The following is a 24,816-nucleotide window of genomic DNA, read 5'->3' on the forward strand; positions in this document are numbered from 1 at the left end:
CATTCTAACTGTTTCTGTCTGGATTGTCCCTTGCACCTCTCTCTAGAGGCCTACCAGTTCCAGTTTCAGGTAGATTGCATTCATTAATGCCTATTCTGTGTCAGGCACTATCTTCTACTGGGGATTGGGGATGGAAAATGCAACTACACATATAATGATAACTAAATTTTGCAAAATGTTTCATACATGTTATCTCATTTACGTATAAGTGAAAACAAAGGATATGCAAAGTAATTCAAGATTTGTTCAGTGCCTACTATGTGCCAGGTACTGTGTGTGCTAAATACCAGAGATGCAAAATCATTTCAAGTGAGAGAGAATATTTTCCCAAAGTTTCTAACTTTCACACCTCATGCTTCTACAGGGGAAAAATCTACAATAATCCTCTTAGTTTGGGTTTCATTACCTATAATAGCCCCAAGCTTCCAATACCTTGCTCATTCCCAGCATGAAATCCTGCACACTCTTTTCATAAACCCACCCATTGCTTTAAAGATTACCTCGTTTGAGTTTTCATTTCTTTCTGAGAAGCATCAAAAATGTTTCTCCTTCCTTACATAATTATTCTAGTGAACTGATTCCCAAATAAAAGGGATAATAAGGAGACTGAGGCAGAATTATTTTTTCCTTAAGACTTGCAGGGAAGGAGGTTGACTAAGACTCTCTTGGGGAGGTGGGGAGGTTGGGAACCTATCACTTTTTTCACTTCTGTCTTCCTTCTCACCCCTGGAGTGTTTAGAAATCACCATGTTTTACCCTTTGGTTTTCTCCAGAGGGTTCTGGAAAGCAGCTTTCCTTTCTCAGTAGGAGTCATCTGGCTGACAGCTGTCACCAAGGCAACAAGAGCAAAAGGACATGTTCTTTAAAAACCTCTCTCCTGACTGATCATTTAAACTTCTCCTCCCAGCTGACCCTGTTGTGTTATGGCTCAGGGTTGCTGCCTGAAAATCAAATGACTTACTGCTTTACATCAACTCTAAACTCAGAGAAATTTCCCATGTACCCAAGGGTCAATAATAAGGCAGATAGCACTACACTGCCAGATTGAAAACCTGCAGCCAAGATACAGAAAAGCAGAGAGATAGAGACAAGAAAAGAGAGAGAGAGAGAGAGAGAGAGAGAGAGGCAAACAGACAGACACACCCCATCTCCCAACTCCAGTCATTTTCACTTGCTGTCCCCCATGCCTGGATCTCTCTCCCTCCTCATCTCTACCTCCTAACTTCCCTGGATTCCTTCAAGTCTTGGCTAAAACCCTACCTTCTTCAGGAAGGCTTTTCCTATCTCTCAATTCTAGTGCCTTCTTTCTGTTGATTATCTCCAATTAATCTCATATATATCTTCTTTGTACATAGGTATTTGCATGTTGGCTCCTCCATTAGACTATAATATCCTGGAGGGCCGTGGACTGTCTTTTGCCTTTCTTAGTACCCTAGCATTTGGTAAGGGCTTAGAACATAGCAGATACTTAATAAATGCTTGTTGACTGACTGGTGATTGATCCCCATAGATGTCCAAGTTTATGCCTTCTTGTGTGAATGGGAGATTAAGATAAGATAGAAGATACTTCCATTTACAACTAGGATATTCTACCTAACCTCCTGGTCCATCTAGGTAATTCTTGCAGTTACAGGACGTCTTCAGTTAGTTGTCCTAACCTTCACTATAAAACAAAAAATACCTAAAATTAGTCATCTTTGACCCTAAAGACAGTTCTCCTTTCTAACTTACTATTCCTGTCAGTGACTAACCATTCATTTGATGTGATGCCATGTAGGGTGTCATCCATCCACTCGTGAATCTCTATTTCCATTCTTCAGACCCCAAATCTGGTCATTATCTTATGAAGAAATGGTGTTACTTTGTGAAATGTGGTGGGTGATTTTAGGTGTAAGGTTACTTGTAATAATCAATAAAACAGGTATCTATTTTTGCAATGCTTCCTGGATCAATCAAGCAGAGAGTGAATATCGTTGAGATAGAAATTAAATCATCATTGTCCTCATCAAGATTTTTTCAGAGCTCAACCTATCATCCTTTTCATCGTAGGGACAGTTGAAAAGTAATGGAATGTCAACCAGGGTGGTGTACACTGGAGACCCCATGAAGGCCTATCAAAAATCTTAAAATTTTGTGAGCAATTGGGCTGGAGCAATTATCACGAACTTGTGTCCCAAGACATGAGGTCTAATCCTACCCTCTGTCTCCACCATGATAATGCAGTACTATCTGTTTCTGAGCTCCATGCTTCCACTCTGGCTGATAACCATCCATCAGTACACATATATCTCTTCTCCTAGGGTGGGAAGCAATCTTGCGAGGTTACAAAATTTTCTCAGAGAAGTTAGACTCCAAATGTACAAATTGCTCCTAACCAACCTCCATTATAAGATTCCTATCTCTTACCACAGATTTCCCCTCTCCCTCACCCATGGGAATGTGCTTTAGTGGCACCCTTTCCTTTCCCATTATGGGGTAATAACATCCTCTATTCTTTCCATCCCAATATGTCTACACCTCCCTCACTGTTTTTAATCTTGTTCTCCGCTATTCTTTATAAACTATCAGATAATAAATTTCCATGCTACAAATACAACCCCCCAAAATATCCTTGAGAATTAGCAGATGAACAACATTATTACAGACAGAACTGTTGCCTACCGCTGTCTGGACATAGCATTGATCCATGAAAGATGTCACTATATCAAAGACGTATAATCTCCCAACTATGTAAAATGAAAAGCTTTCAAAATATAGAAGCCTAGGGGAAGAGATTAAAACCATGGGGGCAGAGGATGAAGTGTGGATCATCCCTGTCACCCTGTCTGCTACTTCAGTTGTTCTGAAAATGCTTTTGGGGAAATTGACCTTGTATCTCTGTACTCATATTCATGTACAAAAAAGCAGTCATTTTATATACCAGTGTAATCATATGCAGAACATTAAAAACAAAAAACCAACAACAAGATAGTGCTGTATTTGTATTTGAATGCCATTTAAAAAGATGATGAATTGGGCAGCTAGGTGACTCAGTGGATAGAGCGCCAGGCCTAGAGTCAGGAAGACTTATCTTCCTGAGTTCAAATCTGTGTGACCCTGGCAAGTCACTTAACCCTGTTTGCCTCAGTTTCCTCATCTGGAAAATGAATTGGAGAAGGAAATGACAAACCACTCCAGGATCTTTGCCAAATGGGATCACAAAGAGTTGGACACAACTGAAACAACTGAACAACACATGAGATGAATAACAATGATGCTGGTGGTGCTACTGGTGGTGATAACTAATATTTATATAGAGTTCATGGCTCAGTGTAGAAATGACCAGGACTAAGCTGGGGATGAGTGACTTTCCACTCAACATGTGAGACACGTTGGTAGTCAAAGGTCTGGAGACATACTTTGTCTATAAACCTAATAATGGTCTAAATTCAGGGATATTGGAGGGGCAGCTAGGTGGTGCAATGGATAGAGCTCCGGCCTTGGAGTCAGGAAGACCTGAGTTCAAATATGGCCTCAGACACTTGGCACTTACTGGTTGTGTGATCCTGAGCAAGTCACTTAACCTCGATTGCCTCACCAAAAAAAAAAAAAGACCTACATTTAGGGGCAGCTAGGTGGCACAGTGGATAGAGCACCAGCCCTGGAGTCAAGAGGACCTGAGTTCAAATCCACCCTCATCCACTTGACACTTACTATAGCTGTGTGACCCTGGGCAAGTCACTTAACCCCAATGCCTAACCAAAAAAAATAAAATAAAATAAAATAAAATCAATGATATTGGAAAGGAGAGATGCCATTCAAGTAAAAGTTCATACACTGTATGGACTCCAGGATTTTGCTTTGAACATGGCAATGGTCAGGATTGATGATGTAAGAGGGCTCTGAGAAATTAGCATAAATTTATGAAGCCTTCGATGCTTTCAGGTTAGTCATCCTTGCCCAAGTTCATATGGCTGGTTAGAATTGGACAAAGCCAGAACTTTTGTCTTAATATTTACACTTTTTAGTATGACTGTGGAAAGCTGTCTCCATACTTGACAAATTGGCATTGCAATGAGGTGATTATTGGTTCTGAAGGAGAATCAACAGATTTCTCTTTTTTTTTTATTTTCCAAGCCATGGATACCAGGAATGTGAATGTTCCCCATCTGCTTTCACGCCTGGCCAGGTGTGGGAATCAATGTATTTGAGCCAGCTGTCTCAAGGGAATCACTTTGGCTATCCTTCTGTCTTTCGCCCTTATTGTGAGGTAGGAGTTAGGATGCTATAGTGGTACACATATATACACAGTATAATATCCTACACACACACACACACACACACACACACCGCATGCACACATATACACACACATGCATTTGATAGAGCATTTCTTGAGTGCTTACTATGGGCCAGGCACTATGTTACGTGTGAGGAATACAAATTCAAGGAAGTAAGACGGTTTCTGCCGTCTAGAAGCTCTCACATTGTAATGGAGAATACGTGCAAAGAATATGGGCCATATATCAAAAGGGCAATGGAGAAATATGAAGTGGGCATGACCTAGCTGTAGTATAGATAGAACTTTTACTTTTTAATGAAAGAAGAAAGATAAGGGATGTCACCCAGGAAAATTTGATAAGAAAAGGTGAGTCAGTCATAGGACAGTCTGAGCATTGCACTGATACCCTAAAATGTTTAAGAGTTAGGCCTCTGATTCATTGGGTAAATATTCTCTTCATCTCTTGTCCTTTTATGGAAGAGATAAATTGTACAGTTTGAAAATTTTAAATGAATTCCATTATGTACCATTAAAAGGCATATTCACATCAGTAATATAATGAATCCATTGAAAGTATATATCTATTTCTATCATCTCTGTCTCATTCCTCTGTCTCTTGCTCTGTTTCTGTCTCTCTGTCTTTTTCTGTCTCTGTCTCTGTCTCTCTGTTTCTCTCTCTCTCTGTCTCTCTCTTTCTTTCCTCTATCACTATGTATCCTGGAAAGCATTTCAGGTCAATAAAGACTTAACTCCACTCCTACTAAGGAGTCTCACCTCTCCCTGAAAGCTCTAAACTTATTAGATTCCTCTACTCCTGAGGCTTTCCTGGAAGGGACAGAACCCGAAGTGGATATCTTAGGTTTCCATGATACAGAAGGACCTTAGGTCTCAGAATATCAGGATGTCCTGCACAGTCCAAAAGAGGTCAGTGTCAGAGCCAGCATCAGTTATAACTCTTTCAGGCCTGGAAAAAAAATAGCTGAAAGATTCATGCCTGGATTCTTATTATACTTAGATGCTCAGAGGCTAAGGATCTTAATAAAAAATTTTTTTTCCTGCAATCCTTCTATGTATGAGACTTCTTATTTTTGAGTCATTTTGAGTCCAACTCTTCATGACCCATGCTTTCTTGGCAAAGAGACTGGAGCAATTTGCCATTTCCTACTCCAGCTCATTTTACAGCTGACAAACTGGGGCAAGGAAAATTCAAGTGACTTGCCCAGGGTCACACAGCTAGTAAGTGTCTGAGGCCAGATTTGGACTCAGTAAGATGAGTCTTCCTGACTTCAAGTCCAACCCTCTATCATCTGTGCCACCTAGCTGCCCTGTCTGAGACATGACCATTCTGTCTTCTGGCTTTTTGCTCTGACTGGCACCAGCTTCTGACCTCTATTCAGTTCAGTCATGTTCCCTGCCCAATTCAGCAATGTCTGAGGCAAATTCTGCAACCTGGCTATTCCTGGCTTCTTAGTCTGGATTCCTGTAGGAAGGGAGTGAAAACAGAAGTCTGTAGCAGAGAGGATTCATGGAGGGCATGAGTCCTTCCCACACCGGAGAGCCCTCCAGCAGGAGAGTGAAACAAAATCAAGGAATCTAAGACTCAGATGGCACCTCAGAACCCAACCTGTCCCTGAATGACCATGCCCTCAACAAAACTGCTGATGATTTCTGGTAATGAGGAATCCATTCCCACTCAGGGCAGTTTATTTTATTTGCCAGCTTTTCTAATCTAGTCTAGTCAGGCCTCAGACACTTACTAACTGTGTGATCCTGGACAATTCACTTAACCTCTGTTTGCCTCAACTTCCTCATCTATAAAATGAGATAGTTGGACTTAATAGCCTCCAAAGTCCCTTCCAACTCTAAATTTCTAATCTTAAAAATCCTATGATAAAATATTTTCTGAAACTGACTAGAAAATGCTGACGTGGGCAAATAAAATACAATCTGCTCATCGAAGCTATTTGGGGAAAAAAACATCCATTGGGTCTGTGGAAGGAAAACAACAACAATAACAACAACAAAAAAAACCCCTACTTTCTAGTTTCTGTAGATATATTAAGAAATAGTATTTCTCTTACCTAAAACACTTAATAGACTTTTCCCTTCAGGAAAGCAGGAAGAACTAAGGGCTAAAGCATTCCTTTGAAATGAAGGGTGATAACTAGACTTAACTCTTGTCTAGATGGTATAATTGCTCTCCCACCTACCTGGAGTGATTTGTACCAAGATGCTCCTGGAAATAGTGTCTTCTCTTTTGAAATTCAAGGTTAACATATTGATCACAAGAAGGAAATCTTAAAGGGTCATACAGGGAGGAACTGAACAATGACTGTTCTGGGATGTTAACTCCAAGCTGTATTTTGACATGATCTTTTCCTTGTTTAAGATTCCTTTACATTTCCTGAAATCTTTTGGGGACAGATAGTCATAAAGGACTATTTGGGAATCTCTTTCTCTGTCTCTGTTTCTGTGTCTGTGTCTCTGTCTCTCTTTCTCTGTGTCTCTGTGTCTTTCTGTCTCTACCTACTACCTCTCTGTCTCTCTGTGTCTCTGTGTTTCTGTCTCTCTTTCTCTATGTCTTTCTGTCGTTATCTCTCTCTGTCTCTCTCTGTCTCTCTCTCTCTATCTGTCTCTCTACAAGCTTGGAGAGAAATAGCTTGTATATAGATTAATAAAAAACATTAAATAACATTGTTTCTGACAGACTTGAGCCTTAATCATAAGGTACATTATTGATATTAATTTTTTCCTTGACAATTTTAATTGTGCTTGGAAGAAATACAGAATAAGTTTATCTACTCCCTCCTTCACATGGCTCCCATTCAAATATTTTAAGAGTGTGATCACATCTCCTAATTTTCTCTTTTCCAGTCTAACTGTATTCATTTCCTTCAGCCAATCTTCACATGATAAGGATTTGATTCCCCTCAGCATACCCGTCGCCCTCTCCTGAACGAGCTCTAGCTTCTAAAATGTGGAAGTCAGAACTCAATATAACATTTCAGATGTGGTCTAACCTGCACAAAGTATGCTTGGGATTGCCACCTCCTTATTCTAAATATTTATTCAGTCTAAAACAACACAGTAAGCAGTCTGGCACCTTAGATTAAGAGTTAGCCTCAGAGTCAGGAAGATCTGGGTTCCTTTCCTGCTTTTGGCACATATTAGCCATATGACCCTGACTAAGTCACCTAATCTCTCAATGTCCCCAGGCTATTCATTAAAATTGCTGAACAGCTGCTATTTGGTATTGACAATTGGTTGGCATAATGGATAATATGACGAATTTGGGAGTCAGAAAGGTCAAAACCTACCTCAGACACTTATTATTTGGTCAACCTTGGGCAACTCATTTAATTTCTCTCAGGCACAGTTTCCTCATCTATAAAAGAGGGATAAAAATAGCATGTACCTCAGAGGATCATTGTGAGGATCAACAGAGTTTACACATATATGAAATCTGTAAACCTTAAAACGCTATGTAAATGCTAGCTATTATTACAATTATTATTGATAAAGGAAGTTACCTTACTGAGAGGGCCCCTCACCAGTGACAAGATTTGAACAACAAAATCACATTAGTTTTCGAGCCACATTATGCTGTTGACTCATAGGGAGAGACAATCCATTAAGACCTTAATTTCTCTCATTAATTGCTGACTAATCACATCTCCATTTCCTATGTTTGTGCAGTTGATATTTTTAACAAAAGCTCAGGACTTTACATTTGTCCCTATTACATTTTATCATAACAAGACCAAGGAAAGAGCCTTGTAGCATGCCACTAGAAACCTAAGTTGGTCTCCTACTCTAAAAATGTTTTCCCCAAGACTCCTTTGGGTGTCCCCTATGAGGATAATGGAGTCAATAGGTGCTAGTTCAGGGGTGGGGAAACCTGTGGTCTTGAGGCCACATGTGGCCCTCCAGATCCTTAAGTGTGGCTTTTTGACTGAATCCAAACTTCACAGAACAAATCCCCTTAATAAAAGGCACAGTGGATAGAGTGCTGGACCTGGAGTCACAAAGACCTGAGTTCAAATCCACCCTCAGACACTTACTAGCGAGGTGACCCCAGGCAAGTAACTTAACCTTGTTTGCCTCAGTTTCCTCATCTGGAAAATGAACTGGAGAAAGAAATAGCAAACCACTCCAGTATCTTTGCCAAGAAAACCTGCAAAAGGTTTTTGACAAAGTTGCGTCTGACAAAGAGTCAGACACAACTAAAAAAAGCGACTAAACAACAACGAAGCCGGAGATTGTGCTGAATCAAGACAAAGATTAACGGAAATGCTGTGGGGGAGGCGGGAGATGAGGATGGAACCCAAGCCAGTGACCTAAAATTGGGGATAGCACATGGAGAAGAGTGGTGGTTATTGATGAAATGATGGGTTTGGCTTATGCAATTTACTTCCTTGAGAAAGCCCTGTTTTATTGGACAGCCATACTAGCGACCCATCCTCTTTGTACTGCCATGTCCCCGCTGCCCTGGGCCCTGTCAATTCTATTTTACAAGGTCTCTCTCCCATCTGTCCTCTTATCTCCACTTCCACAGCCACTTAGTTCAGACCTTCTCACTTTTTGCTTAAATTATTAGTCAATGGTAAATAAACATTTATTAAGCACCCATTATGTTCCTCCCCTCTGAACCAAGCTAAGCTCAGGGGATATAAATAACAAAAAGGAAAATGGTTCCTGCCCTGGGAAGCCTACACCTAATGGGGGAAGACAACAATGGATAGGGAGGGGTGTTGAAGTAACCTCCTAATTGGTCTTACTACTTTCAATCTTACGCTCCCTGACCTAAATCCGACTCACTTACAAGGCATCATCTTTCTGATGTCATGGTCCTCTTTAAGAACAAAGACAAACCACATCAACAGCAACACTGACTAATTCTATACCTGGCTGCCCATCTAGCACAAATCTAACCATGTTATTCTTATCCTCATGAATCTTCAGCGGTTCCCTGTTATTTCTAGGATAAAATGAAGACTCAGTTTAGCATTTAAATTCCTTCACAGCCTAGCTTCAATCTGTCTTTACAAACATGTCACATTACTCCAGTATACATTCATTCGGTTGCTGTTCAGTCGTTCCAGTCGCATCTGACTCTTTGTGACCCTATTTGGGGTTTTCTTGGCAGAGATACCAGAGTGGTTCACCATTTCCTTCTCCACATGCTAAGTTCCAGCTAAACTGTGCTATTGATTATTTCAAATTAATCTTGTGTGTGTTTTGCTTATACATACTTACATGTAGACTGTGAGCTACTCGAGAGAGGACTAGTTTTTGTTTTTCTTTTTATCTCCAGTGTTTAACACAGTGCCCGGCACATAGTAGGACTTTTACATTCCATTTCCCACTCCCAGTCCTTTGCACAGGCTGTCCTACATGCTTATGCTAGGCCACTCAATGTTTAGGAAGTATTGGTGGACACATTTTCATGGGAAAGGAAGTAATACGGCCTAGAAAGGTGGATGACAGCTCCCTCACCCTCTAAGCTTGCTTTTTTACCTTTTTTGCTCAGATTCATTTCCATACCAATCCTGGGAGATTTTAGGCGCAAAGTGAGTTTTATGATTCTAATTTCCACAGCTCCTATGAAGTTTCTTTGGCAGATCCCCTGAGACCGATTTAACAGTCACAGCATCCCCATAAAGGGTTAAAAGAGAATTACAAGGAATTTATAACCAACTCTAAATCAATTCATTTTTCTGGAAGGACCTATTTGCCCCAAACATTATGAGTACAAAGAATAGATTTCATCTTAGTTTGAAGTGCTCTGCTTAGCCCCAAACTTGTTCTGGTTTTCTTTTTTGCTTTTGTTTTCTTATTTTTTAACAGCATGCGGTAGCTTGTAATCTTGATCTGAAAGCCTTCCCATCAATCTAAAGTTGGAAGAGATTTCAGAGTCCAACCCCTTCATTTTACAAATAAGGAAACTGAGGTTAAGGTAAGGTAAACTGAGGTAAGATAGTTAAGTAATTTGCCCAAGGTCACTGAGGTAGTAAGCATCAGATGTGGGATATAAACCTAGGTCTTCTGACTCCTGGCACAACTTTTTATTTTTCACTGTACCCAGGAATCTCTCTTCTCATCACACCCTATCAGTTAAGGAGCCAGTTTGTTGTTGTTCAGTCATGTCAAACTCTTCACAACCCCATTAGGCAGAGATACTGGAGTGGTTTGCCATTTCCTTCTTGAGCTCATTTTACAGATGAGGAAACTGAGGCAAATAGGGTGAAGTGACTTGCCCTAGGTCACACAGCTAGTAAGTGTCTTGAGGTAAGATTTGAACTCGTGAAGATGACTTTTCCTGACTCAAGCCCTGGCACTCTCTCCAGAAAGAGCTAAAATGTGGTCCAAAAAAGTTGAAACCCAGAAGACAATAGCAGAGATCAAACTGATGACCATAAGACCAGCGGATATGCCCCACAGGAAGCATCAAATCATGCCATGTCCTATGGATATCAGCCTCTGCAAGATAATATGCTCTTTTCGCCAGCAGACAGTAGCCATGTTGTTTAATTTTTATAATGAATTTGACAAGCACAAAAAATCATAAGCATTTCTTCAAAGAAATGAAAAAGAGGATGACGTATAACACTATGAATCTCTATGACACCGGCTTAGTTTTTCAAAATACATATTAAATTTAACAGTAGTTCTAAAACTTTCCGGTGTGTCTGTGTCCCCTTTTAAACTTCCTTCTGCTATTTTCTATATATTTTTAAACTGCTTCATTAGCATTCTTTTCTTTTTATTTTCTTCTTTTTTGGGGGGGGGGGAATCATTATCACTTTTGATCAATCCTCCAATAACACACCACTCAGTCCCCTCTTCTAATTATCCTGGCTATTTCCTCTAATAAGCAAACTTCTTCTGATTACCTTTTAATATCTTTTCTGGAGAGTTTTGAGTATGCTTTTCTTAGTTCTTGATAATTTGTACTAATAAGGGGAAAGTATTTCTTATCGCTTTATTATAGGATGGTGCCCTAATTAGTCCCTTTGCATTTACTTCTGAATGGTCTGATGAAGATTTTTGCTTATTAACTTAATTCTAATGGTGCTGTGTTCTTCTGGGTCTTAGTAGGACAGGTCACTGACACCAGAACGCCCAAGGCCTTGTTTGGCAAGGGATGGGTGGTAGTGGAGGTGGTGGTGGATTTCCACTTTCCCTCTATGAATAGAGTGCTGGGCCTGAAGTCGGGAAGACTCATCTTCCTGACTTCAAATCTGGACTCAGGCACTTCCTAGCTGTGTGACTCTGATCACTTAACCCTGTTTGCCTCAGTTTCCTCATTTGGAATATGAGCCAGAGAAGGAAATGGCAAATCACCCCAATATCTTTCCCAAAAAAACCTCAAATAGGGTCACAAAAAGTTGAACAATTGAAACAACTGAATAAGAACAAAACAACAAAGGCCCCTCAGATAGTAATATATGAACCATTATTTGCCCAGTATTACCAACCAACTCCCTTATTGTTTTTTCTTTTTTTATTCAATTTTATTTTATTTTCAGTTCCAAATTCTTTCCCTTCCCACAACACCTCTCCTACAGATTGAGAAGGCAAAAAATACAAAACCCATTACAAATATGAAATTATGCAAAACAAATTTCACTTGTTATTTTCAACAGAAATTTCCTGGGCACTTAGTCTACTATTGTTTTTCTTTCCTGTGTTTTTGATAGTGAAAAATAGAGAAACAGAGACACAAAGAGGGACAGAGACAGAGAGAGAAACATGGCATGGTGAAGAAGAGTATTAAACTCTCTTGAGGTCAAGAACTGAGTTCAAATCCTGCCTCAGACCGTTACTATGGGAAAATCATTATGATCCTGAGCTTCTTTAACTACAAAATGAATATCTATTTCAAAGTATTGTTAAGAGGCTCCAATGAGACAATGTACAAACTGAGGTAATGTGTCTTGCAAAGTTTTAAAAGAGGATAAAAACGTCAGTTACTGTTCTCATTAACATTATCATTTGTTACAGTGACCAAGGAGTAGAACTTCCTGGAGGGACAAAGTAAGTTGAAATAAGCCAGTGTAAGAATTGGTTCATAATCAGAGGGAAGTTGTTTCTATGTAGGCAGGAGAGGATAAAGATAGGGGGACCTGGAAATGTACCCCACATAATCCAATCACAGCCAACAACTCCATAGGTGAGCAGAAAAGGGATAAGTAATTTCTTTAGACTCTTAACAAGAGTGGAGGCTGTGGAAGAACAGGATCAAAACAACAGACTGGAGGGGTTGTGATGGTGAGAATAGCAGGTGTTCTCATCCTAGAAGGTGAAAGCAAACATATTCCCAAAGGAAAAGAGGCAAATGCCTGTGGGAAGAGATGGGACTCTGATAATGGGTGTCCTCTGAGGGAATTTGCACATTAAAAGATCTTCTCTTAGACAAGTTTGTGTGCCAGCTCTGCGTGGTAGAAGGAGGGAGCTTGTTCCCTGTAATTTCCTTTTAACCCTTCATGGGAATTTCATGACCGTTGAATCACTCAATCTCAGGGGATCTGCCAAAAGGAAAAAAAAGAAAAAAAGACACTTCATAGGAGCTATGTGGACATTGGAGCCATGAAACTCACTTTGCTCCTAAAATCTCCCTAGGATTGGTATACAAATGAAATCTGAGCACACATAAAAAAATAAGCTTAGAGAGGTAAGGGAACTGTCATTTACCTTGCTAATCCACAATGCAGCCTTTCACATGAAAATGTGTCCACCAACCTAGCTCCCAAGCTTTAAACAGTCCAGCACAGACATGGAAGACAGGAGAAGATGGTTGGGGAAGGGTTTGATGGGATGATGCCTGGGAACCCCACAGGGAAGGAAGGGTTTGAGAGGAATCAGAAGCTTTTTGGGCTTCTATTTGGTTTCTTATTTTGGTTTTTTGCCTTATATTTGCTTTTGCTGATACTACAGGTGACCAATAAAGTCCAAGTTTTGTGCCTAAGCTTGTGATTTTACCTCGATGTTGTGGTGACTTCAGTCACATGGCCAGTCAGTTTCAGCTCCTAAATTATAACTAAGAATCATAATGGATTTATCATTAATCAATTCCAAATCAATGTAAAAAGCATCAAAGCAGAGTGGTATTATAGAAAAGTCACTGGATTTGCATTCTGAAAACAGGACTGAGGCTTGGCACTGGAACATGTAAACTGTGTGACCTTGGACAAGAGATAGAACTTCTCCGAGATTGTTTTCTCACCAGTAAAATGGTAATAATGATAATAATAAATAACAATAACTATCTTTATATAGCACCTACTGTGAGGCAGCTAGGTGGCACAGTGGAGGCACAGGTGCCAGGACTGGAGTCAGGACTCATCTTCCCGAGTTCAAATCTGGCCTCAGACACTTAGTAGCTATGTGACCTTGGGCAAGTCACTTAACCCTCTTCCTCATCTGTAAAATGAGCTGGAGAAGGAAACAGCAAACCTTGCCAGTATGTCCACTATTGTTGTTGTTCGGTTTTTTAAATCATGTCTGACTCTTCTCAACTCCATTTAGGGTTTTCCTGGCAAAAATCTCTAACAAGAAAACAACAAATTCTGTCACCAAGAGTCAGACACGACTATAAAAAAGACTGAACACACAATATGCCAGGCACTGTGCTAATTACTTTACAATTATTATCTCATTTTTATTCTCATAGCAATCCTAGGAGGTAAGGGTTACTATTATCCCTATTTTAGAGATGAGAAAACTAAGGAAAACAGAGGTTAAATGACTTTCCGAGGTCACACAGATCTGAGGGTAGATTTGAACTCAGGCCTTCCTTTCCTGAATCCAGGCTCAGTGCTCTAGTCACCGAGCCATCTAGCTGCCTCAGAAACAACAGAACTTAAAGGATTCTTGTGAGGAAAATGCTTTGCATTAAAGCACTATATAAATGAGACTTAAAAAAAAAACTAGGTTCCTCAATACCCTTAATTTTTTAAAGTTTTTTTCTGTATAAAAAAGGAATTCAACAATAATAATAACTCATATTTATATAGTACTTTAAAGTACAGATTCCTGTACATTCATAGCCTCATTGGAGCCTTATAACAGCCCTGGAAAGTAGGTATTGCAAGTATTGCTATGCTCATGTTCACAGATGTAGGGAGCTCCCTAAACCAGTAGTATAGATCGGTCCATGCCCATCCCAATTTTTACAAAAACTGATTCTCATAGAAGCCAAGTGACTTAACTAAGGTCACACCTACTAAGTATCAAAGAAAGGATTTGAATCCAAGTTGTCCTTGCTGAAGGTATAGCAGTCTCTAGGAGTATCATACTGCCTCTCTATACAGTAAAATATCACATGATCCACAATGCGTTGTTGAGGGAGGCATTTCTTTTGCAGTGTGGTCTAGTGGAAAGAGCATTGGACTTGGAATGAGAACACAAGGTCAAGTTCTGATTTTGCCACCTGTGACTTCAGGTAACTCACTTTATCTCTATGGGCTTAAGTTCCCATTTTTCTTGTTTGTTTTTTTCGGTGAGGCAATTGGGGTTAAGTGACTTGCCCAAAGTCACACAGCTAGGAAGTGTCAAGTGTCTGAGCCTAGATTTGAACTCAGGTCCTCCTGACTCCAGGGCTGGTGCTCTATCCACTGCACCACCTAGCCGCCCCTTAAGATCCTATTTTTAAATGAGTACAAAATGATCTTAAAGTCTCTTTCAGCTCTGAACATTACACAATTCTGGGTGTGTGTAAAAATGGGTGGGTGGATGGATTAGCAGAGAGAGAAGAAAGAATCGAAAGCATATCTCCCACTGAGGGTAGGGAGGTAGGGGATGTGTACAGAGAGACTCCTAAAGCCATCAGGTGTGTCTGTTTCCTAATGACCCCAATCAGGAAGAAAATCTTGGCAAGTCCTGCTTCTATCCAGACAGCCCTCTGCCATTAAATATAAAGCCTTCATTTAGCTGTTATTGTTTTTACCATTTGCTTTTTGGCATTAGTTAAACCATTGAAATTTCCAAACCAAAAAAATGACTAGAGTTCTGTAGGGACAACCATGGGGAGTCATGGACTGGGAAGATAATAACAATCATCTGTATTTATGGCTCCCCTTTCTACCAAGGATTTTAGAGCATTGCACAGATATTAACTCATTCATCCTCATACTGCCCTAGTGAGGTCAGCCAGGATGATTACAGGGAGCCCATTTTAATGACATCCCACATGGCCAACCTCTGACTACTGCCTACAGGGCAATGAACACCGATTTTCAAAATAAGTACTGGGCAAAAACCCAACATGTTCACTTGACCCAAGATGTATTTTATCTTCTTTATGATACATGCCCCTTCATTTCATTCCTCTTCTTGCAGGCCTTCTTATTGTCCATAAACCATGGCATATCTCCAACTAAAATAACCCAGGTTCCTGTACTGTTCAGGTTCAATACCTTACCTTTATGCAGCATGTTGTTGAGTAGATTAAGGGTGCAAGATTAACCTTGTAGAAAAGAATTAACCCCCTCAGGTACAACTCATTTTGGTTGGCTACTACTAGTTGCTTATAGAGCCTGTGTAAGCCAACACAAACCAAATGGTTAGGCTCATTTTTAATCATGTTATAATAAATTTAAAGTGAAATAGACAGACAGAGAGAGAGATGGATAGATAGATAGATAGATACATAGATACATATAAAGAAAAGGAAATTTAAAAAGGGAAGGAAGAGAGGGAGAAAGAGAGGGAGGGAGAGAGGGAGGAAGGAAGAAAAGACGGAAGGAAGGAAGGAACGTAGGTAGGAAGGAAGGAAGGAAAGATGGAAGGATGGGATAAAGGAAGGAAGGAAGGAAGGGAGAAAGAAAGGAAGAAGGGAAGGGGGAGGGAAGAAGGGAGGGAGGAGGGAAGGAGGGAAGAAAAGGAAGAAGGAAAGAAAGACATATTTTGGTCAACGCATTTATCAATTTCTTGATATGTGGTATTCAGATTTTTTGTTTTTTTCTTCTTTAGTTTATTTTAGTTGATTCTTAGATTATCTCTCCACGTCCTATTGTCCAGGTCAGTTATTCAATGTTGTTGTAGGTAGCACAAATAATTCTTATAATTTTATCCTGATTTTTCTCTAGTATTTCTTCTCATTGTCACCCAATGTTTGTTCTTCAATGGTGGTTAAGGTTTCTAAATTTCAGTTCTATCTATTCTATTTCTTATTTATTGCTTCACTGTTTATATTAGATCTTACACTCTATGAGTCTTTGTAACCATTCTGTACTCTTTTCTGGTTTTCCAGCTGTAACTTTTGCAGACTTATTCTCTTCTTATAAAGTGTTGCCCTCCACAGGATTCTTTTTTTTTTCATCTTTTTTTTTAATGGTAATTGTTATTTATTTTTTTGTTTTCAACATTTACTTCCACAAGATTTTGAGTTCCAAATTTTCACCCCATCTCACCCCTCCCCCCACCCCAAGATGATATGCATTCTAAATACCCCTTCCCCTAGTCTGCCTTCCCTTCTATCTCTCCCCCTCTTCTCTCATTCCCTTCCCCTTCAATTTTCCTGTAGGGCAGTATGGATTTCTGTACCCCATTTCCTGTATTTCTTATTTCCCAGTTGCATGTGAAAACATATTTTTTAAACATGTGTTTTTAAAACTTTGGGTCCCAAATTTTCTCCCTTCCTCCCTCCCCACCCACCCTCATTGATAAGGCAAGCAACTAAATATAGGTTATATATGTGCAGTTATGCAAAACACTTCCATAGCAGACATGCTGTGAAAAACTAACTCTATTTCCCTTAATACTATCCCACCCACCCATTTATTCTATTCTTTCTTTTGACCCTGTCCTTCCTCAGAAGTATTTGCTTCTGATTACTGCCTTTCCCAATCTGCCCTCCTCTCTATCATTCCCCTACTCTCTTGTCCCCTTCCCCCCCATTTTCCTGTAGGATAGACAGATTTCCACACCCAATTGAGTGTGTATGTTATTCCCTCCTTAAGTCAAATCCTATAAGAATAAGATTCACTCATTCCCTCTCACCTTCCCGTTTTCCCCCCATTGTAAGAGCCTTTTCTTTTCTGGTTTTTTTTTTTTTTTTGTGGGATAATTTACCCCATTCTATCTCTCCCTTTCTCCTTCTCCTAGTATAATCCTCTCTCACCCCTTAATTTTATTCTCCAGATATGACCTCTCCATTTTCAACTCACCCTGTGCTCTCTATCTATCTATCTATATCTATATATATGTACATATAATTTTTTCCCCTCCAACTACCCTAATACTGACAAAGGTCTCATGAGTTACACATATCATCTTTCCATGCAGGAATGTAAAAAGTTCAGCCTTAATAAGTCTCTTATGATTTTCTCTTCCCTGTTTACCTCTTCATGTTCCACTCGAGTCTTGTATTTGAAAATCAAATTTTCTATTCAACTCTGGTCTTTTCATCAAGAATGCTTGGAAGTCCTCTATTTCACTGACTTACCATTTATTCCTCTGCAGGATTATACTCAGTTTTGCTGGGTAGGTGATTCTTAGTTGTAATCCTAATTCCTTTGCTCTCCAGAATATTATATTCCATCCCCTGAGGTCCCTTAATGTAGAAGGAGCTAAATCTTGGGTTATCCTGATTGTGTTTCCACAATACTTGAATTGTTTCTTTCTGGCTGCTTGTAATATTTTTTTCCTTGACCTGGGAACTCTGAAATTTGGCTACAATATTTCTAGGAGTTTTCTTTTGGGGATCTCTTTCAGGAGGCGATCGGTGGATTCTTTCAATTTCTATTTTGCCCTCTGGTTCTAAAATATCAGCATAGTTTTCCTTGATAATTTCTTGAAAGATGATGTCTAGGCTCTTTTTTTGATCACAGCTTTCAGATAGTCCAATAATTTTGAAATTCTCTCTCCTGGATCTATTTTCCAGGTCAGTTGTTTTTCCAATGAGATATTTCACATTGTTTTCTAATTTTTCATTCTTTTGGATTTGTTTTACAGTGTCATGATTTCTCATAAAGTCACTAGCTTCCAATTGATCTATTCTAACTTTTAAGGAGTATTTTCTTCAGTGAGCTTTTGGGCTTCCTTTTCCATTTGGCCAATTTTGCTTTTTAGGACATTCTTCTCCTCATTGGCTTTTTGGACCTCTTTTGCCATTTGGGTTAGGCTATTTTTTAAGGTGTTATTTTCTTCAGTATTTTTTTGGGTCCCCTTTAGCAAGCTATTGACTTGTTTTTCATGATTTTCTTGGATCACTCTCAGTTTTTCCTCTACTTCTCTTACTTGCTTCTCAAAATCCCTTTTGAACTCTTCCAAGGCCTGGGACTGATTCATATTTTTTTTGGAGGCTTTGGATGTAGGAGCTTTGGCTTCATTGTCTTCTTCTGGTTGTATGTTTTGATCTTCTTTGTCACCAAAGTAAGATAATATGGTCTGACACTTTTTGCGCTGCTTACTCATGATGCCGGCCAGTTACTTGAGTTTTAAACTCTTTGTTAAGGTAAAAGTCTGATTCCAATGTAATAAGAGTGTACTGTCCCAAGCTTCGGGGGTTTGTACAGCTGTTTTCAGAGATACTTCTAGGGACCTGAAAAGTGTCAGTTCTTCCAAGGTGCTATGATTAGGGGTGAGGCGTTTCCCCTCCACTGCCACAACAAGCTCCACCACACCAGCATTCCTCCGCGCCCCAGGACCGCCCCTCAGAACTGTGACCCAGATCCAAGTACCGGTAAAGCAAGAGATTCCTGCCTCATCACTGGCAAAGAGATCCTTGCAATCCCTCTCTGATCAGCCGCTCAATTCCCCTCACTCTGTGGGCCAGAAGCTCAGGAAAAAGCCGCGGCCCTGGCAGCGCTCGGGACTTGCGACTCCTCTCTCGCTGCAGTCACAGACTTTTCCCACTGACCTTCTAAGTTATCTTTGGCCTTCAGGGACTCAGAAGTCTGGAAACCACCACAGCTGCCTGCGATTCAGTCCTCTGAGGCCTGCTCCAGGGTCGCTGAGGCCGGCGCGCCCACACCAAACTACACTCCTCTCCCAGTCCAGTACGATATACCTTTCCAATCAACCATCCAGGCTGTCTTGGGCTGGAAATTTGTTTCACTCTGTCTTTTTGTGGGTTCCGCTGCTTTAGAATTTGTTTAGAGCCATTTTTTTAGGTATTTGGAGGGCTTTGGGAGAGAGCTCAAGACAGTCACTGCCTTCCCTCGGCCATCTTGGCTCCGCCAAGGATTCTCTTGCTCCATAATAATTGTTTATTTGATCCAGAATTTTTCTCTGGATGTTAAATTGCTAGAAGTGGGGGAGGAGAGGACGAATGATACAAGCCTTTGATGATTGTCTACCACACTTTACGATTAATTTCAAAATATTTTGGTTCAACAGCTATCATAACTGCTATCACTCCCAACCTATGATGGGATCCGAGGTATAGATGTCAGTATTGTGTTAGACCCAGCTCCTACAGGCTCCTGAGAGCTAATTGTTACATTTTTAGTGTGAATATTTATACCTCCACAATCAGAAGATGCTAAAAAATCTAGGCTTCATTTACTGTTTAGTTTATTGTCTAGGCTTAAGAAATTTATATAATGTTTATCATATTATATTATGTTATATATAACTATAATTATATAGTTATAAAATGTTAATATGCAGATGAACCTTTTAAAATATCATTGGTACAGAAAGGATGTGTCCTTTAATGTTGACATTGATGATTTTGTCTTAATGTTGACCTGAAGCCAGGTCCTGACCCTGACAGAACAGAAATGAGAAAAAGAGAAACCTTTAATGCTTGTGTCTGATAGGGGATAATAGAAGGTAGAATTGTATACAATCAAAAGTTTATCCCCTGGGAAGAGATGGAAGAGGAAGAGGACCATAAAGGACAATGGGAGAAAGGGACTAACTATGCACTCCTCAGAGCGCTGACGACCATAGCAAGAAATTAGACCAACTTAGAATTTGAGCTCCCAAACCAATGGGTATAATTTTGGCCTTTGAAGCAGGCCTACGAACGCTGTGATTTCTATGCTCCCAGTTGAGCCCATCAGAGTCACAGATGGAAGCAACCATAGAAGATGGAACCAATTCCTGATTGGGGATTATACAAGGAAAAAACCTAGGCCTGAGTTAGTGCCAAAACGTGCAGTGGATTATCATGAAACAAGGAAGCAGGATCTAATAGGGCCTACCTTGCCCACTGAAGAGTATCTGGGTGACTCCTGGTCCTCGCGCAAAGTCCAAATCCCAGAACTGAGGTTGGAAATATGAATAAACAGAATAAAATACTGGACATGATGATGAAGAAATACCATAAGTATTTCCTAACCATGGATTAAGAAAAGTCAAAAGGTAAACCAAGAAGAAGAGAGCTTCATAATAACTACAAGTAAATCTGAGAGAAAAATGTCTACAAGGAGTTTTGGAGTAGTGGACAGAAATGAATCAAGAGACAGAAAATGAAATTAGAATCAAAATTAGAGCTCTGGAAGGGGGAAAATGGAAGAAGAAAAATTAGCTTAGATCAGAAGATGGGAAACTTTAACAAAGTATTCTGAAAAAAATAGAGAAAAATAACTCCACGACTCCATGAAACAATGAAAAAAAAATTGAACAAAGTCAAAAGATTGGAAAAAATAGAAAAAATGTAAGATATTTGTTATCAAAAACAATTGACCTGGAAAAAGAGTTGAGAGTTCATTTAAGAAACAGATTCCCTGAAAACCATAATCAATAAAAAAACTTGGATGCCATATTTTTAGAAATCAAAAGAAAACTGTGAGATTCTATTAGAACCAGAGTACAAAATGTAAATAGGAGAAAAAAATCCACTGATCACTTCTTAAAGAAATGAGAAATTGAAAACACATAGGAACATCATAATCAAAATTTAGAACTTCTAGATTAAAGAAAAAATATTGTAAGTAATAAGAAAGAATTCAAGTATCAAAGAACCACACTCAGAATCACATAAGCTGGCAAGAAACTACTCTAAAGAAGAGAAAATTTTAGAATACGATATTCCAAAAGGCAAAAAATAAAAGCTTGCAACCAAAAATAACTTACCCTGAAAAACTGAGTATAATCTGGAAAGAAATAATCTTCTATTTATATAGGATTCTCAAGCATTCCTGATGAAAAAACCATAGGTGAGCAGAAATTTTGAAATGAAAACACAGAAATCAAGAGGAACCCAGAAAGGGAAATACATTTAAACAATCAGAAAGGGCTAAGCAATGATGATGTTGTTGCTGTTGTTGGTGGTGGTCTTTTGTTTGCAAAGAAGGTCAATGACATCATGAGGGATGTCTTGACTTGCTCATGAAATGGATTAAGTGAGGCAGAGCTGTGCAAAGTGGTTAGCCTCACTCTCTCTTCCTGAGTCATTAAAATAATGATATGCTTACATTCTAATAGGGGAGAAAAGACAAGTGTCCTTACTGAATCCCTTTGTCTTCAAGGCTCACAGAGGGTGTTCAGTTAGACAAACTCAGGGACTGGGAATGGTTTTACTTTGTTCTATTGGTTTTAAGAAAAGAAAGAAAAAGTCAGAAAAATTAATATATTAGGGAATAAATAAGAATGAAGAGGGGTGGTACTTACTATTTCTCTCAATTGAGGTGCATGAGAAGAAGAACATAGAGGAAAGAGATTGGAGGGATGGACATTTCACAACCTCACTCTTAACTAGACATCGAAGGTGGAACACATGTATTCATACATACAATTACTCACACACTAATATACACAAAAGACCTAGTCAAGAACTTCATTAAAATAAACAGGGAAAAACAAAGGGACAAGGAGAGAGTGGATTTAAGAGAGAGGGAAGATTTGTAGAGACCAAAACCACAAGCAAAACATATTTAAACTTCATTGGTTGGATCATAAAGGGGGATGAAGGATTAAAAAGAAAGAAAGAAAGAAAGGATAAAAAGTATTGATTGGAGTCTGCAATTGAGGAAGAGAGGAATGGCAGAAGAGTAAGTACAACACTTTTACCACAGTTTACAAGTGTTGATTAGACTCTTATTCCTTCTCTACCTACTTTTTCTTTAGAAAAAAAAAGAGAATACAAAGAGAAGAAAAATTAGAAAAGAATATTATAGAGGGGAAAATACAACTAAAAATCAAAGAACAAATAATAGAAATAATGGGTAATTTCCTCAAAGAAAATAGCAACAATGAGAAAACAAAACAAAAATTTTAAAATGAAGTCAATGCAGTAAGTTACATCTCTTAACACTTTCAACAACAAAAGAAAGAGCAGATGAATTGGGTATTCAATTAAAACATTAGAAAAACTATGACACCAACAGAAAGCTGGTGATTCCTACTCATATTCTCTGCTGTTTTCTTCAGTTCCTTTTCTCAAGAGAGAGATAAGTTGATTCCCAACATTAATTCTTTAAGGGTCTGATTGTTTTCTGAGTGGGGGAGGGGTTGCTTTCTTTTCTTTTCTTTTCTTTTCCTTTTTTTTTTTTGCCACATGCTTTTAAAGAAACCAGTTTCTCCAAGCTAATATTTTTTGATTGTATTGCTGGTTTGTGTATGTGCCTTTTAAGAGTTTAATACAGCTGAAAGCATGGCAATTGGAGGCAAGATGCCTAGAGGAAGAGATTGATAGTAGTGATTAAAGCTAGAAGGTATTTCCTGGGAAAATACAGAGACTCATAACTAGACTCAAAAGAGATATTATTGATCCATCTTTTATAACTTCCAAAAGCAGAGAAGGACCATGTGAATCTCAACCAATAATCTAGGCACAGCCTGAACCCAAGGCTAGCAATACTACAAACTCAATTATTAAAAAAAAAAAATTAAGTAAAATTTCAAATCACGTTTCACAATAATATAGGGGATAGCATTTTCTACATATATGCATGTGCTTCAGTAAGTAATCTAGGTAGTTGAACATTAGAACATTAACTCCAGCTACCACTGCCATCATCTAATTTACGAAGAAGAATCTGCATTAGGTCAAAAGTGGCAAAACTGATTTCCATCACTATTGGGCCTTTAAGCCAGTTAATGTTCAATCCTTGTATAAACCTTGGGTGACTCGCTCTTCCCTGACAATGTCTTGCAAGGTGCCTAAGATGGTATTGTAAGTCTGACCGTTTACTCCTACTGTCTGCATCTGTCACCTTATGACATCTAGGTGGTAGGAGGCTGACTGGCCAATGAAGCTGGCACATGCACCAAAAATCATTTGCTCAAAAGGAAATGGCTGTGACCATCCACTGTGTTCACAGTGAAATTTCTTTAGTGTTTCATAGCTGAAGAAACTCAGCCCCACATAAGGAATGATTCCAAGAACTGTTGGCATAAAGCCTCTGTACAAAGTTTTTAGAACTTCATGGGACATCCAGATGAGGACATGAAAGATGTTACTGTACATTTCCTTGGGTATGACAGCCAACCAAGCTTTCACCAAATCCATTGGGAAGCAGTCACACCAGCCAATGCACCATAGAAACATAGTAACAGCCCAAGACTGGTGTGTACTCCCTGTGGGCACTAAACTGGATGGCAGCACAGGGGATCACAGGGACCATGGTGGCAGAGTTGCCTCTCCATGAGCTGAAGAAGCCTTCATTGAAGTAGGTGAAGTAGATGAGCTTAAAGGCTTCCTTGGCAGAAAATCTTTTTGAAGACACTTGAAAGATGACGTTGATTCTATCCAGAGGAGCTACTGCACTTTTAGCAAGAGCTCCTGCCAATGCCCAGGACAAAAGGGAGTTGAGAAGTTTTTTTTTTTTAAATCCTTGCCAGTAACTAGTAGAATGGTCTTCACATCCTTCTCTTTTAAACCAACAGAAGCTTCTTTCAGACCATTACCCACACCAGTCTTGTAGAACATGGTATTCCCTGCAGCCACTGCTCCAGCTGCCCCCTAAACTCTGCTGGGTCTGCCACCTGCCTCTCTGGCCATGACACACACTGGCCAGAATCTGCTGCCACAGCCATCCAGGCCAGGCCAGCCCATCCCAGTCAGCCTCATGCACACATCTAGAGTTGCCTCCATTGGAAGTCAGTTGCTTCAGGCCCCTTTGGTCCTTCTCTTCTTTCCAGGCAGGATCAAAGAAACCCGTCTTGGATGAGGGGAAACTGATAGAAAGTCATACCAGAAGGGAAGAGCTAGGAATTGAAGTGAGGCACACAGGAGAGAGGAAGCCAGATGAAGGGAGTAACCCCTTTGTTCAGTAAGCTTCCATTTTGTATCTTCATATGACTTCTTGAAATGTTGTGCCTTTAATACTCCAAAAGACTGATAATGAATTGTATTTCCCATCTCTTAGCAGAGAGGTGAAGGGACTAGAGCTGGAGAACCAGAGATATATACTTTCAGACATAGCCAATATGAGAATTTTGCAGTGGATAACATTTTCTTGATGGGAGTTTCAGGAAATGTTAGAGGAAGTGAGAGGGGGTAGTGATGTTGATACCAACCAATAAGGAAGAAAGGAAAGAAAAATATATCAATGAACATAAAAGAATACAAATAAGAAAGCACAAGGATATTCTAAAGGGGATACACAGAAACAGGGCAATGTTGGAACTCTTTTTATACATTTAATATATATTTCAAA

At 39.4% G+C, this 24,816-nt stretch overlaps 1 pseudogene; it reads right to left on the reverse strand.

Moving 5' to 3' along the window:
* LOC114040863 overlaps nt 1-24,086 on the reverse strand; it is a 69,097-nt pseudogene extending 45,011 nt beyond the window's left edge.
* Between the last annotated feature and the right edge of the window lie 730 nt (nt 24,087-24,816).

Source organism: Vombatus ursinus, unplaced genomic scaffold (genome assembly GCF_900497805.2).
Source record: "Vombatus ursinus unplaced genomic scaffold, bare-nosed wombat genome assembly UNPS02014158.1, whole genome shotgun sequence".
NCBI lineage: Eukaryota > Metazoa > Chordata > Mammalia > Diprotodontia > Vombatidae > Vombatus > Vombatus ursinus.